This window comes from Pelobates fuscus, chromosome 2 (genome assembly GCF_036172605.1).
Source record: "Pelobates fuscus isolate aPelFus1 chromosome 2, aPelFus1.pri, whole genome shotgun sequence".
Classification (NCBI taxonomy): domain Eukaryota; kingdom Metazoa; phylum Chordata; class Amphibia; order Anura; family Pelobatidae; genus Pelobates; species Pelobates fuscus.
Window position 1 is genome coordinate 327,174,328 of NC_086318.1, and position 16,202 is coordinate 327,190,529.

Below are 16,202 nucleotides of genomic sequence, written 5' to 3' on the forward strand. Positions count from 1 at the left end.
TGAAAAAAATCTATAGATGCAAACATAGATCTAAGGTTTGCAGGAGATGTCATCTTCTTTTGATTTTAGAAAAACCTTTGATACAGTACTTTGCAGAAGGTTACTATAAATTAAGTTGCATAAATCCAAATAATATATCTGCTATTGGATTGAAATCCGCTTTAAAGAATACATAAAGTGTGGTAATAGAAATAAAACATTTTTAGTTGGAGTAAAGACATACATGGAAAACCTTATTGTACAGTTTTATTTTTAAGATGCATTTTGGTGAACATGAAATTGAAAATAGTGAGATCTATGTTAAATCATGTATGATACAGTCTTAAAATGTTAAGATTCTTCTCCACTCATTTAGAGATTTATCTAGAGAGTTATTCATTAAAGTGCAAATTTTTGGCAACTGAAAGTGAATTTCATCTTTAAGGTATAAACAACCAAACTGGAAAAAATCTCCAAGTCAGCTGTGCTTCCAGTTCAACTGCATTGGCTTTACATTTGAAATTCTTTTTGAATTCACAAATATTCTCTCTTTAGTAAGTAACCCTGTGTAATTGTGTACAAAGTAGTCATAACTAAAATGGGAATAACAAACAGACACCTTAATGCTGAAGCAGAATGGCATTCCAGATGTGGACGGTGGACCCCTTGTTCATTGTGCCTAGAGGGGTATCAGCTACACCTCACTGATGAGGCCATCCAAGGCCGAACCAATTGTTTGGAGTTGATATCAGGGCCGGATTTACATATTGGATTTACATATTGGATTTACATATCTAGGCACAAACCTCCAAGTAAGACACAAACAAACCTCCAAGTAAGGCAGATAAAGTAAAATAATAATATTAATTGGGCATTGCAGGCATAAAACTTATTCATATTGGACAACGGCAGAAGTGGCAAAAAATCCACAAATTTAAAACCAAGAATAAATTATATATGTTATATATTTTACATGCATTATATATTTTATAAATATACTTACAGTGAGTTGATGTAAATAGTGTCCAATACAGTTGTAGCGGTCCATCACAATCGGGCTACTGGGTTTGGGTCCTTTCAGCAACTCTGCCCCTCGTTAAATCCCCTCTCTGATATATAAGTACACTTCTTCTCAATAATTCTGCCTGTATGTGATTATGTGTCTAACCTATAGCATTTCTTAGGGGCAGTGCTATTCCTGTGGCATTGCTTACACTGTTCTACTAAACTTTCCACTTGTTCAGTCCTTCAATAGGTGCTTTAAGAAATATATCGTCTTCGGGTAATTTCTCTTATTACACCAGCCTTTTCAGTTCTCTTCACATAACTAATTATTCCACAGTCAACACCAACATAGTCCACATCATTCTACTGTACAACTATTAACACCCTTTCCCCCCCCTCTAGATGTGTAACTAGATACAGGTTTACTGGACAACCTCTCCTGACCTCTGACATGTCTCCTGTGTCCTTGTAACCTACTTATTCCTAGATTCAAAGCCACCCAAACTTCATGTTTCCGTTCATATCAATTAGATTGCCAATTATTTGCAGCTTTATTTCCTTATAATACAATAGGAAAATATGTTGGTACTTTGTAAATAATAAATAATAATAATACTACTAATAATAATATTTATGCAGAATATTTTATGAGAAAGAAAAAGGAGATTGGTTCTAGACTGGCACCCTCTTGAAAAGTCGAAAAGTAAGTGCAACCTGATAATCTTTAGACTTTCTCCTATATACAGTTGAACAGCAAAGGTTCAGGGTATAGGTTTAATGACATGAAAGAAACAAAGATATTTCATGTACATTTTAAGGGCACAATAGGCATCGAAACAACTCAGATTAATGAAGACATTTTAGTGTATAGATCATGCTCCTGCAGTCACTTATGCTCAATTCACTGCCATTTAGGACTTATATAACTTTTGTTTCTATTTATGAAGTCCTAGTCACATCTCCCTTAGCTGTGACACACCACCTGAATGAAAAAGAAAATTTGAATCAAATGTTTATTTGCTTTAGAAGTTTTTATCTCCTGCTCTGTAAATTCGACCTAATCACACACAAAAGACTCTTGCTGGCAGGGCCGGCCTTAGGGGTGTGCGAGCTGTGTGGCCGCACAGCTCACACATGTCCGGCCGGGATTTAAAAATTAAATGTGGTGGGGCGGAGCTTCCTGTCCAGCGGGGGCGGAGCTTCCCATTCAACAGGGTCGGTGCTTCACTGTGGCAGGGCTGAGCTTCCCATGTGGCGGGGTCAGAGCTAAAAGTGCCGGATAACTGCTGCAGGGGAAGCAGGCAGGAGTCCCTGCTTTCCCAATCAAACAGTCTCCAGGAGCTGCACTGTCTATCTGCCTCCACAATGAACAGAGGTAACTATGTGTGATTGTCTGTGTGAGTGGGAATGTCTGTGTGTGTATGACTGTCTGCCTTCCTGTGTGTGTGTGTGACTGTCTGCCTGTGTGTGTGTGACTGTGTGTGTGTGAGACTGTCTGCCTGTGTGTGTGTCTGTGTGTATGACTGTCTGCCTACCTGTGAGTGTGTGTGTGTGTGTCTGTGACTGTCTGCCTGTGTGTGTGTGTGTCTGTGTGCGTGACTGTCTGCCTGTGTGTGTGTGTGTCTGTGTGTGTGTGTCTGTGTGTGTATGACTGTCTGCCTGCCTGTGTATGTGTGTCTGTGACTGTCTGCCTGTTTGTGTGTCTGTGTGTATGACTGTCTGCCTGACTGTGTGTGTATGTGTGTGTGTGTCTGTGACTGTCTGCCTGTGTGTGTCTATGTGTGTGACTGTCTGCCTGTGTGTGTGTGTGTCTGTGTGTGTGTGTGTGTAAGACTGTCTGCCTGTGTGTGTGTGTGCGTGTGTGTATGAATAACTGCCTGCCTGTGTGTGTATGACTGTCTGCCTGTGTGTGTTTGTGTGCCTGTCTGCCTGTGTGTGTTTGTGTGGATGTCTGCCTGTGTGTGTGTGACTGCCTGCCCCTGTGTGTGTGGCTGTCTGTCTGTGTGTGTGTGGGGCTGTCTGCCTGTGTGTGGCTGCCTGTGTGTGTGGATGTCTGCCTGTGTGTGGCTGTCTGTGCGTGTGTGACCTGCTTGCTGGGTTTAGAAGGCTATTAACAAAGCAGGAGACAACACATTCCAGATTTAACAGAATGTGTAATAAAGGAAGTGTAAACATTATATCTCTCTTAACAGGAAGTGTTTAGGAAGGCTGTGCAAGTCTCATGCTGGGAGGTGTGACTAGTGCTGTATAAACAAAGTGTTTAAATTGCAGAGAATTGAGCAGTGAGACTAAACTGGCAGTATCTATAAACTAAAACTACAAGTATGTGTTCTTCATTGATTTTTACCCACATTTTACCTTGTTTTTTTTTTCATCCATGTTTTAAAGATTAAAGTTATAAGATCTGGTGCAATCCATCATTATGAGGAATACTATTTCTCACCCTTTGTAATAAACTGTATACTGTATAAAATAGCTTTCAGTACTACTAGAAAACATGTGGTTTTTATAACGGAGATAGAATCACATGAAGTGATTTATTTATATCTAACTCTGTGGCAATACTTCAAACCTATGGTAGATTAGATCCATTTGTACACATTAAAGCCTAGTTCTACTGTGCCTTTATGTTTCACATTTAAACTATGAACATGTGATATTGTGAAAAAAACAAAACAATATCGATGATATAATGACATGTATTAAAGAGTTCATTTGGGTCCTCACCAAAGGTTTGTCACTTGTCAACTCCTTCTTTACTGATTTATTTGCATTAAAAGCATAAAATATTTTGAACAAGGGATGCGTAGCTAGTACAAACTGAAATTAAATTCCTAGCTAGCACATAATCTGTTTCCTGACTGCAGAGAGACCTGCTCTAACAAGCAGGAACAACATCATTTATTTAAAGAAGATTTTGATAATGGATCTCAAACTCTTCCTCTTACTCCCCATCCCTAATGTTACTAGCCTACAACTCCCAGAATTCTTTGAATGTAAAAAATACTGAGATAATACTGGTTTTAGTTCAGAACTATCTGGGGAACTGGAGTATGAGATGCCTGATCTAGATCATTGACAAAAGTAGACAATAAATTAAATATACTGGAGATTTGCCTATTGGCGCTGTGTGTCTAATATAAATGAGAACAAAACATTAGCTGCTGCTTGCATACTAGGGAATCCACTACCTAATCAACAACAAATAGAAATACAAAAAGTAAACTGCGCTAGAGAGATCACAATATGGCATGCAAAATAAACATATATACCGTATCAAAGCAAGGATAATAACATTAAATATTTTCAGTGTTATAAATCAATGAAAAATGAAACAAATCAAAATATGTGATAACAAACACCTTAATAATATGAATCCCCTCAGCGTTCCAATAAAATAACCAAATACTATGCATCACTTTTCTATTTGTATCACACATGAAAAGTTCTGACCCAAAAGGTCACTGCTACAGGAGTAGATGATCTGAAATGTGCCTTTCAAAAACTGGATCCCTTATGAGACTGTAGTAGAAGGATACAAAATCTCTACTAGGTTACACCGTCAAATTTATGTATAATCACAGAAGACTAATATAAAAAAGATATAAGTTCCTGTATCAAAGCAAAAAGGGGATAATTTACTAAATCAAATTAGACTGAAAACCCCATACCTCCACCAATCCTGGACTTTTGTATCACAGCCAATTTGATTCTACTCGGTTTCCTGTTCCAAATAAATGTCAAGAATTTAACCTACCTATCAAGACTACACCATCTCTCCAAGTTGTCCCTAAATGCGGGCCAGGTTCTTGCCCAAAAAAGCAAAGGCTCGAGTTTTACTTCAATTATAGTAAGAAATGTCTCTGAATTCCTGCAAGACTGACATTAGAGGCGTAATCGTGGACAATGGATGTTTCAAACATGGCATAATGTCATCGGCCAATTTTATGTTCTTTATTTCCAACTGCATTGCCCTCTATCGCCGCACAGTTTCGAATCATTTCAGCTAAGGGCTACATTGCTAGCACAAAAAGAAGTGGCGACAACAGACACCCCTGTCTGGTCCATTTAGATAATGTAGAACTATCAGAGATAAAGCCTGTAGTGGGGAATTTTCAGTTGGAGCCAGACTTTGTTCATTATTTCCACGCCACCGATGCTGCTGCAGCTTTTAAATTCATCCTTGATTCCGATTATTCTCAATGGCTTAAGATGGAAGCAGCCAAGACTTTTCCACATCTCATTAAATAGTTGTTATGGCTGCCTTCTTCTCATAGACCATACATAGCTAGCATGTTTCCGACCACTAAAATCACAATAAAGGCGTTGGATATTATCTATAAGAAACAAACCTTCCTCACTATGGTCTAGAGCAAGGGGAGTCAACCTGTTCCCTATCACCCACTAGTTGGCGGTTTTGGATTTCAGGTTGGCGGTGGTGGATTCGGCAGAAAATGCGTAATGGGCCTCGATGGCCGTGGACCAAGACCGACAGGGGAGAGATCCTTTCATCTTCCCTGCCAGCCAATGCAGAGTCAGCCTTGTTGTAAGCTCTCTCAGGCTGGTGAGGAGAACAAAGATCTCCCTCACCGGCCCACAGGCACTTAGTTCCAGCATAGGGAGGGAAGGGCCTGAGAGGCTCTGCGTTCTTTCTGCGAGCAGTCTGGTTGGAGCGTTGCCACGCATTACCATGGCAGTGCTCCAATACAGTGCTGTGCTTGCAGGAAGAAAGGAGAGTCAGCCTGAACCCCTCACACACTACCCACACTGCCCTCCACACTCACTGCCCCCTCATACACACAGCACCCCATCACACACACAGCACCACTCACACACACAGCACCCTTCACACACACACACATAGTACCCTTCACACACACAGCACCTCACATAGAAAAAAAGTCAAACAGACAATAGAAAATAATTGATAAATTTAAGTACATATTTTTTTTTAAAAAAAACTCCTTTCTAAAAAATTTTTTAAAAAATCGCACTAGTACTATTATATTAGTTACTGTGATACTGGTGAGCGGTAAGGAAATTTTACCATCATCAAAGAAACAAAAGTGGGTGGTAGGTATTAAAAGGTTGACTATCCCTGGTCTTAGTTACTTCAGTTTTAAGGATTGATATTACCGGTTTGAATTTAGATTATTGTACATCCTACTCTATTACACATACTGACCATTTTTTTTTAAATCTCTAACACACTATTTTTATTTCATCAACTGAAGGACAAGTGTGATTTGGATAGTTCCAATGCCCCAATCTATGATACAATGATTAACTCTTTCTGGACAGGATCTTGCTAATTGTAAATTGGAAATGTCCACCATGGAAAAAAATATATCTTTCAGATCCTGCCCGGAAACAAACAATTTCTACTTGTTACTCATTGCTGGCTGGAATGGTTACCCAAAAAATGGGAAAGAGAATTAGACAAAGTATATGATTTTTCTAAATGGTTTCAATTTGCACTAGCTACGAAGGGCATTACTCAATGTGTGTCACACTTTTGAGTCTCACTATGAAATCCTTCATAGATGGTATCTCACTCCCTCCAAACTTTTTAAGCTGGGACTGACGCGTACCAACGTGTGCCGGAGGGTGTGTGGCCAAGTGGGTTCCTTGTATCATGTGTTGTGGTCATGCCCTAAATGAACATCTTCTTGGGATTCCATTCATTATTTAGTTAAGTCTATTGATGATTGCATAATAGAAATAGTTTCAGAACTTTGTTTATTTAAGAAAATTCCAGACACTTTGCCTAAATAAAAAATGTATCAGTGATCTTCTGATATTCCGGACAACAAAGAAGTTCTTAATTTGCTGTATGGAAATAGGAGGTGTGAACTTGCTTTCAGACCACCATCTGATATGATTAGTTGTTTAAGACTCAAGTGGATTATTTGGGAAAAGGATGACAAGGTCCATGATCCCACCTGACCAGTTACATAATACTTTGCACCATGATAAGTTACTGAAGATCTTATACATACGTTTCTGGATGATTATTGTGTATCATTATACACCAGTTTTATTTTTGTTTATATAATATTATAAAATGTTATTGTGCATTACATTGTTAAAAAAACAAGAATGAACATAAAACTCTAAAAAAGAATAATAAATACACACTAAATAATTAATAGAAGACTCCTTTATATAGACTTAAAAATAAAATATCAGTAAAAATAAGTGCAAAAAAAATAAAACCAGAATAAAAATAAATATAATAAAAAAACAGTAAAAAAATAAGCGTAAAATATTACATAAAAATACAGGAAATAAAAAATACAGGAACGTAAATTGCACAGTAGAATAAAATGTTTTTCTGGGTTTATAAACAAAAACATTTTAGAAAAAATGGTCCATTTAGAAAGCTGTTCAGTCCCTTGGGTTGAGGACATGTAATGTAAAAATCCACCTCATCTATTTTTGCGACAGGACACGGAGGTTATTGCCTTCTCTCCAGTGAGCAATACTTTTTTAAAACCTATGAATTCCAAGAGTAAGGGATCTCGTCCATGGAATTTGTCAAATTGTGCTGAAAAACTGTGATATGGATATCCCTTTTTAAAATTCTTGATATGCTTTGCAATATGTACATGAAATGTACTGCAGATTCTTCCTAAATAACCTGTATGATAGGGACAAGTTAACTAATAGATTATTGTTTTCCTTAATTTTACATTTTGTTTTAGTATTCAATCTAAATGTTCTCTTTTTTCTTTTAAATGTGTTTTTTCTTTTTTTTTACAGTGCCTGCATTTTCCACACCTAGAGAAGCATTTAAATCCCTCTATGGGACTCTATATATATATTTTTTTTTTTTTTGTAGCTTCTAACTAATTTCTGTTATAAATTCGGAGGTCCCCTAAAAATTTGAGATTTATCTTTTAAAATTTCCACCAGTGTTTTATCTTTTTAAAAATATTCCAATGTCTGTTTATAATTTTTCCAATTTTCTTTATTGTAGTCAAGAAAAAAGAATTAGTCTTCTGTTTTCATTAGTGCTTTTCTTTTTTTCTTTTAAAAAGTCTTCCCTCTTGGTGTGTGAAGCTTTTCCTATACAGGAGTTAATCTAGTCTTCCTTTTAGATCTTCTCAACAAACTTCTTTTTTTATCGTTTTTGTTTATTCCACATATACACTTACTTAGTTTCTCCTTCCTTCTTATTTCATTATTGGGGATGTTCTCAAGCCATCTAGGAAGGTGGAAGCTTTCGTGGAGGATAAAACTATTGACATCTACTTCTATAAAATGTTTTAGTGTGACATCCTGTTTTATATTTTTCTATATATATATATATATATATATATATTCAAATTAACCCCTTAAGGACACGTGACATGTGTGACATGTCATGATTCCCTTTTATTCCAGAAGTTTGGTCCTTAAGGGGTTAATGAATTCTATATGTGTCTAGCTCCATTTTTATTTAATTATATACTCCATGTTTATGACTTAGATAAATAAAAATAAAAAGTCAACAATATGGTGGGAGCTCAAAGAGAAACAGTCTCTGCATAATAGTGGCAATGAATCAGTTTTCTTACCATTACTGTGTGACTTTGCGATGATGGTTTTTCAGGGCTTTTTTTCTCTATCAGTCCAATATCGACTTTTCTGTAGTCAGACTTCACTACTTGCTTGCTGTAAAAAACTAAAAAACTAAAAAATAAATACAAATGATTTATTAAATCAGCCTGTTGAGCTGAAAGGAGAACACTAGACAGCAAAATGTTACACAGGTTGGAGTAATTACTCACAACTTTTTGCATATACATTCAGGTGCGTATTACAAGGTATTGTAAAACCTCATTAATTTGTAAAAACACCAAAACACACTGGCCTTAGATTATCTAATAGCTGACAGAGGAGGTGTTGGGGCATTAGAGAGTAGGGAATCTTGTACATACATTGTAAACAATAGCTGAATGTATTTTGTATGTATAGAATGTGACGGCAGATAAAAAACATTCGGCCTATCTAGTCTGCCCAATTTTCTAAATACTTTTATTAGTCCCTGGCCTTATCTTATAGCTAGGATAGCCTAAACTCCCTTACTGTGTTAACTTCTACCACTTCAGCTGGAAGGATATTCCATGCATCCACTACCCTCTCTGTAAAGTAATACTTCTTGAAATGATTTTTAAACCTTTGCCCCTTTATTTAAAGACGATGTCCTTGTGTTGTAGTTGTTTTTTTTTCTTATAAATATGCTCTCTTCCTTTACTGTGTTAATTCCCTTTATGTATTTAAAGGTTTCTATCATATCCCCCTGTCTCGTCTTTCCTCCAAGCTATACGTGTTTAGATCCTTTAACCTTTCCTGGTAAGTTTTATCCTGCAATCCATGCACCAATTTTGTAGCCTTTCTCTGAACTCTCTCCAAAGTATCAATATCCTTCTGGAGATAGGGTCTTCAGTACTGAGTACAATACTCCAAGTGAGGTCTCACCGGTGTTCTGTACAATGGCATGAGCACTTCTCTCTTTCTACTGCTAATACCTCTCTCTATACAACCAAACATTCTACTTGAGTACAATACTCCAAGTAAGGTGTCACCAGTGTTCTGTACAATGGCATGAGCACTTCTCTCTTTCTACTGCTAATACCTCTCTCTATACAACCAGACATTCTACTTGCATTTCCTGCTGCTCTATTACATTATATGCCTACCTTTAAGTGATCAGAAATAATTACCCCTAAATCCCTTTCCTCAGATGTTGAGAAAACCCTTAGGTTTTCATCTTGTACTTATCCACATTAAATGTCAGTTGCCACAGATCTGACCATTTTTCTAGTTTGCCATTAATTTGCATTTAGTTTCTCCCTCCTGGAATAGCACCCCTGTTGCAAACCTCTCCCTGAAGTAAATCCATTTTGTCTCTGATTTTGAAATCCATGTGATTTCAGATGTTCAACAATTCCAACATGGTTTACATCACTTTCCACACTAGTGATGTAAGGCTTACTGGCATATAGTTGCTTGTCTCCTCTGTGAAGGATTTCCCAGTAACCGTTCGGTTATTTCCACTCCCTGCTACTTAGTTCCTTTAGTTATTTGTTTTATTTTTTGTTGTTCGTTAAATCATTTGTTTTACTGAACGGAGACCACCCTGTGTACTAATCAGAACGTGGAACACTTTGTAACCATACAAAAAACGCAGACTAATTGAATGCTCCTAGGTGGCCGCCATTTCGTGCATACAAAGGCACGTGGTGAGAACAATGGATGGCGGCCATCTTGTCTCCCAAATGCGGCCAGCGGGACTTGGTCGTCGAGTGCCTGGAACTATTTTGGGCATGGCACTCGCACGAACCACGGTCTATATGGAAGTCCCCTACGTACTACTTCCCAGTGCAGTCGACGAACGGCATTCGGAAGTTTGAATTAGATGGAAGGCAGGAGCATTCTACACAAATCAGCTTTACTCCATCTATGGCGGTTTTCGTATGAATTCACGTGAACGGAGACTGGCTCTTGCTACCAATTCTATGGAACTCCTTTTCGGATTCAACCTTGTGGCAGGTCGGTCAAACTTACACACGGTGCCGTTTTGGGATTTTTATGCATTTATATGGTATTTCTGAAAAATGTGAAATTGTAAACTTTTCTGGCCAGCAAATAATTGAGTTTAGTATGTTTCCAAAACTCAATTATCTCGCTGGCTCAGAGGAGGAGTTTGATGCTGTATAAATTGAATGCCTTTTCTTGCCATTAAACCAGTCTTGTTCCAGCATTAAGCTTTGGCTCATGTGTGGATTATTATGTGACACCAGCGATATTATTTAATTGGAATAAGGGAATGACAGACGGTAACACTTATTCAGACCGTCACATCCTCCCTACTGCCTTTCTTGTGAATTGGCACACTAGGACTACTTCCGTTAACAATGAATAGTTAAATAAATCTGTTAATGGTTTAGAACACTGCCAAGTTCTTTTAATAACTTTAGGTGCATCTCATTAGGCCCCATCCACTTATTTATCTTTACTTTAACCCCTTAAGGACCAAACTTCTGGAATAAAAGGGAATCATGACATGTCACACATGTCATGTGTCCTTAAGGGGTTAAACAGCTGAACTAAAACCTCTTCCTTTTTAAACTCACATGTGACAAATTATTATTATTATTATTATTATTATTATTATTATTGCCATTTATATAGCGCCAACAGATTCCGTAGCGCTTTACAATATTTTGAGAGGGGGGGATGTAACAATAAATAGGACAATTACAAGAAAACTTACAGGAACAATAGGTTGAAGAGGACCCTGCTCAAACGAGCTTACTGTCCCATAGCAGAGAGCAAGAGACAGGTATGTAAGGTAGAGATTACTCTGGGAGGCCATAAGCTTTCCTGAAGAGATGGGTTTTAAGGCCCTTCTTAAATGATTGAAGACTAGGGGAGAGTCTGATGGCAGTAGGAGAGGAGCCGCCCGTGAGAGGTCCTGCAAGCGCGAGTTGGCCGTACGGGTGCAAGCAACGGTCAGGAGGCGGTCATGGGCAGAGCGGAGGGTATGAGGAGGGGCATACCTATGGATCAGTGAAGAGATATAAGAACAGCTGTAATTGTTCAGTGCTTTAAATACAATGTAAATGTAAACTTTGAATTGACTCCTGTAGGATACAGGGAGCCAATGTAAGGACTGGCAGAGGGGCGAGGTGTGAGAGGACCGACTAGAGAGGAAAATCAGTCTAGCTGCAGCATTCATTACAGACTGTAGTGGGGCAATACAGCTTTTGGGTAGACCAATCGGGAGAGGGTTACAGTAATCCATGCGGGAAATTACTAGAGCATGGACAAGCTCCTTGGTAGCATCTTGCGTAAGAAAGGGGCAGATGCGGGCTATGTTTTTGAGTTGGAACCTACAGGACTTGGCAACAAACTGGATGTGAGACTCAAAGGTGAGACCAGAGTCAAGTATGACGCCGAGACAGCGCGATTGCGGGGATGGACTTATGTGGATATCACTGACTTGAAGGGAGAGCGAGAGAGGAGGATCAGTATTAGGAGGAGGAAAGACAAGGAGTTCAGTTTTAGAGAGGTTAAGTTTCAGAATGCGGGAGGACAGCCAGTCAGAGATGGAAGAAAGGCAAGCAGTGACATGTTGCAGGACGGCAGGAGAGAGGTCTGGGGAGGAGAGGTATATCTGAGTGTCATCAGCGTACAGGTGGTAGTGGAATCCAAAAGAGGCAATAAGTTTTCCAAGAGAGGCAGTATAAAGAGAAAATAGAAGGGGACCAAGGACAGAGCCTTGGGGAACTCCAACTGAGACAGGACGAGGGGAGGAGGTATCCTTGGAAAAGGAGACACTGAATGAGCGTTGGGAGAGATAAGAGGAAAACCAAGAGAGGACAGAGTCACAGAGACCGAGCGATTGAAGAGTTTGAAGGAGGAGAGCATGATCAACGGTGTCAGAGGTCATTCTTTTTTCTTAATTGAGGCCCCTTTCCTTAATTCTCATCTGTAAATGCTGAACAAAAATATTCATTGAGGTAATCAGCTAGACCTTTATCCTCTTCTACATATCTAACTGCTTTTGTTTTTAGTCTAACTAATCCTTGTTTTACTTTCCTTTTCTCATTTATGTATCTAAAAAAGTAGTATCCCTCTTTTTTACTGGGCTATTTTCTTTTGTGTTCTGACACCTTTCTATCCTGGACAGCATTAAGTTTTCAACAATTTGAGCTATATAGCTCTACTGAGTGAACGGACCAGACAGGTTAACCTTCGCTCCCCACAGGCATTATTGAGCCTTGGGTGCCCATGTCCCTAACGCCTGTTCATCGGAACACAAGACTTCCATTTTGGAATTGCTCTGACCCAGTCATCTAACCACCACTACTTGGTCCTTGTCAAATTCTCTCAGATCTTTTCACTTGCCCATTTTTGCTGCTTCTAACAAGTGAACTGACTGTTTACTTTCTGCCTAATATATTTCACACCTTGGCAGGTGCCGTTTTGCCTTTAAAACATCTGCAGTTTCACTAAGGAATATATTAAAAAAAACAGGTCCAATGAACAATATGTGTGGTGCACCCAAAGGAGCATTTGCCATTGTTGAATTAATTGTTTTTTATATTGTGATGAAGCATAGTATACTTACAATATGTCCTAGGCAAAGTAGTACATTTCTATTCACTAAATTATGCAGCACACTCAACTTATAAATGATAGAAACAAAAGACTTGGTTGCATATACTGAACCTTGATGCTTTTTGTTGTGATTCAACACAGATAGATTTAATGGAAAATAATTGTTTTATTTTTTACAAAGAAAAAACATAATTCGTAAAAAAAAAACAAAAAACAAAAAAAAATCTTTAAAAGAAAATGTGTTGGAAGTTACACTGAGCGTGGTAGACAGTAACTTGGACAAATAAATAACAATGTATGCCTTTGTGTGGGTCAAATATCTGCAGATATTTCCTCTAAGTACCCATTGTGTAGCAAAATAATTTAAAACTAAAACTGTATACATGTAGTAAATCTGTTTTGTGAACCAGATATGTTTCAATAGCAAACCAAACACAGGTCACAAAAGCACAGCACAGTACTCTTTAAGTCTTAAATTAAAAGGCAGCCATCACTTTTAGGGAAATTACCGCATTAAATAAAACAATGAGATGAGACCTTTTGTAATGTGATGTTGAATGTTCTTCTAAATATATATTGAAGATTTAGCTATCACAATCCAGTTCAGTCCTGGCAGAGCTAGAGTACACATTGTATTAGAGGTAGAGAAACCGAAAGATTTCTGTGCTCTCTTTATAATTATTGGCAAAAAAGAATAATGTTAATACAGATGAGGGCATTTTTTTACATTAAAGAATTTTTACATAAAAAAATTAAAAATAAAGAACGATCACTTGATCATTGAAAAGACCAATCACATACTCCCGCAAAATACATAAATCTAAAACTCAACAGGAAACCCCAGGAAGACATGAGAAAACATATGACATAATTTGATCAATTCAGAAAGTCTTGGATGTCAAAGTGTTTACCATTTCTCGGATGAGTAAAGTGTAAACCACTTGTGACACTGTTGCAATTTGCACTTGTGCATTCTTTTTAGAGGAACAAACCAATTAATATAATTCTCTGACTCTGCCTGTCACTTGGACAGAGCAACTCAGCTCTTAACGTTTTTTGGTCTTTAAAATTCCAAAATCGGTCTCTCGTTGTACACATTACTGATCTTTGGATCACTCTGTAGCATGTGCCATAGCTTAGTCAATACATATCTGAGATAGTTTTAATGTTTCAAAAGTGTAATAAGATATGGAATCATAGTAGTGTTATTTCCTCCCCTGATTTTTAGATATAAGTGGAGGCTTCCTATCCAGTTTCCAGACCCACTCCAGTGTTTGGCCTTACACACCAGAACCAATGGAGCCAAAATCTCCCTTTAATTTAACAGCTCTTGTCTCAGAAGTCTATTCATTGGAGACGATATGTCTATGTCCTGTCTATCGATTCTATGAAAATATTTTCTGTACACCAGATATATTTAATTTAAATTGTTCTTAAAGTAATCATGATTTTTTTTAACTTCTGCCACCTGCAGCTTGACATATTGAGCATTTGATGTAATTTCCTAATTTATCAATTATTTATCCTTGAGTGACACGTTCTTTATTCCCACACAGTCAATTGTTCACTGCCATTGCCTCTTTCCATTCATTACTTGGAAGGATAGAGATTTTTTTTTTCATGCAAACTTTATTCATATACACAGACTATCTCGTCAACGTGAACAAATTATTTTTCGGTAATTGAATCAGTGCCATCAACAGGACTGATATAAGTTTGGTCAGCACTAGAGAGGGAAAATATTTTCAAATGCAAGATAACAGAAACATCCACTGATGAATAATATCTTTTTAGACTAAATTCCGATTATTAGTTTATGGGTGATGCAAAGAAAATGTCAGATTTAACTTTATTTAAATAGAAATATTTGATGTGAGATCTGCTTTAGTACTTGTTTTTAAGTTGCCGTATGAGTTTAAAAAAAAAAAAATACTGAAATGTAAGACCTGCTAAGGAACAGATGATTGCAATTTCCTTTTCCCATGACTGTATCTGTATAACTCACTCACTGTAAATCTGGTAGTATTAATTAATCATTTTGTATTGGACTGCCCTTTTGATATTAAGATATAGTGTACCTTTGGTTTAAGAAACATTCCAAACGTCCTAACCTAACCACTACAGAGTTCTGTAGGTGTTATGGTGTGAGGAGTGCTCTGGTGCCCCCTTTGTAAGTAGTCAAACCATTGTAGAACAGTTTGACTTCTTACATGGGGTCAAGCGGACTCCAGTCTCCACCTAAACTGCATCTGCTTAGGAGCTCCGATTAGCTTTCTTGAGCGAAGCCCTGCAGTGTAGTTCTAGGTCATTTGCTGACAGCATCAGCTGATCACTCTAGGCTTAGCTCAGACAGAGCGTTTCTGACTCTCTGACTGTCGGCTGTTGTGGACGCAGGAATGGGTGCCCAATGGACCCCCCCAGGCACTTCTGTATAGTGCATGGAGTGTTCTTTTAAGTTCATTTAAAAAGTGTTACACAGGAATATATATGGCCGAACAAGACACATTTTATGTAACCGTTCCTAGAAAAAATTGATGTATGGTTGCTTTATGTATACATAGGCTCTAACACTGCTTAATTCTTTAATATTGAGTAAATAACCATTGAATAACATGCTAAGCAAATATTAGAACAAAGTTGTTTGTGCTCATGTCACAAACTACACAAGAATCTGTTACATCCATCCACATTGCGCCATGTCGCTGGCATTGATCCAAAATCTAAGGCACCAGCTGTCACACATGATAAATTACTAAGACCTTCGTCTAACAAAGGTAAATAATTTCTTCTGGAAGCCATACAATTCATTAATCAGTTATCGGGCATTTCATGCACTTGGTGTCATATTCTTTTGCTGATGACGGATGTAAACAGTTTGTACACAATCGTCCTACATCTGGAGGGTTTAAAAGCTGTAAGGAAAGCCCTGTGTGTGCATTCTGTTTTTTACTGTATCACATTGTAGAATGGATTTGTGCAACACTTTGCACCAGATTAATCATTTTTCTTCATTGCTCTTTTCCCTCATTGATGATATCTAAATTCTAGTACTCAACACATTAAGCAGTGTCACATTAAGCGGTATCACAGTCAGCCTAATTAACCAT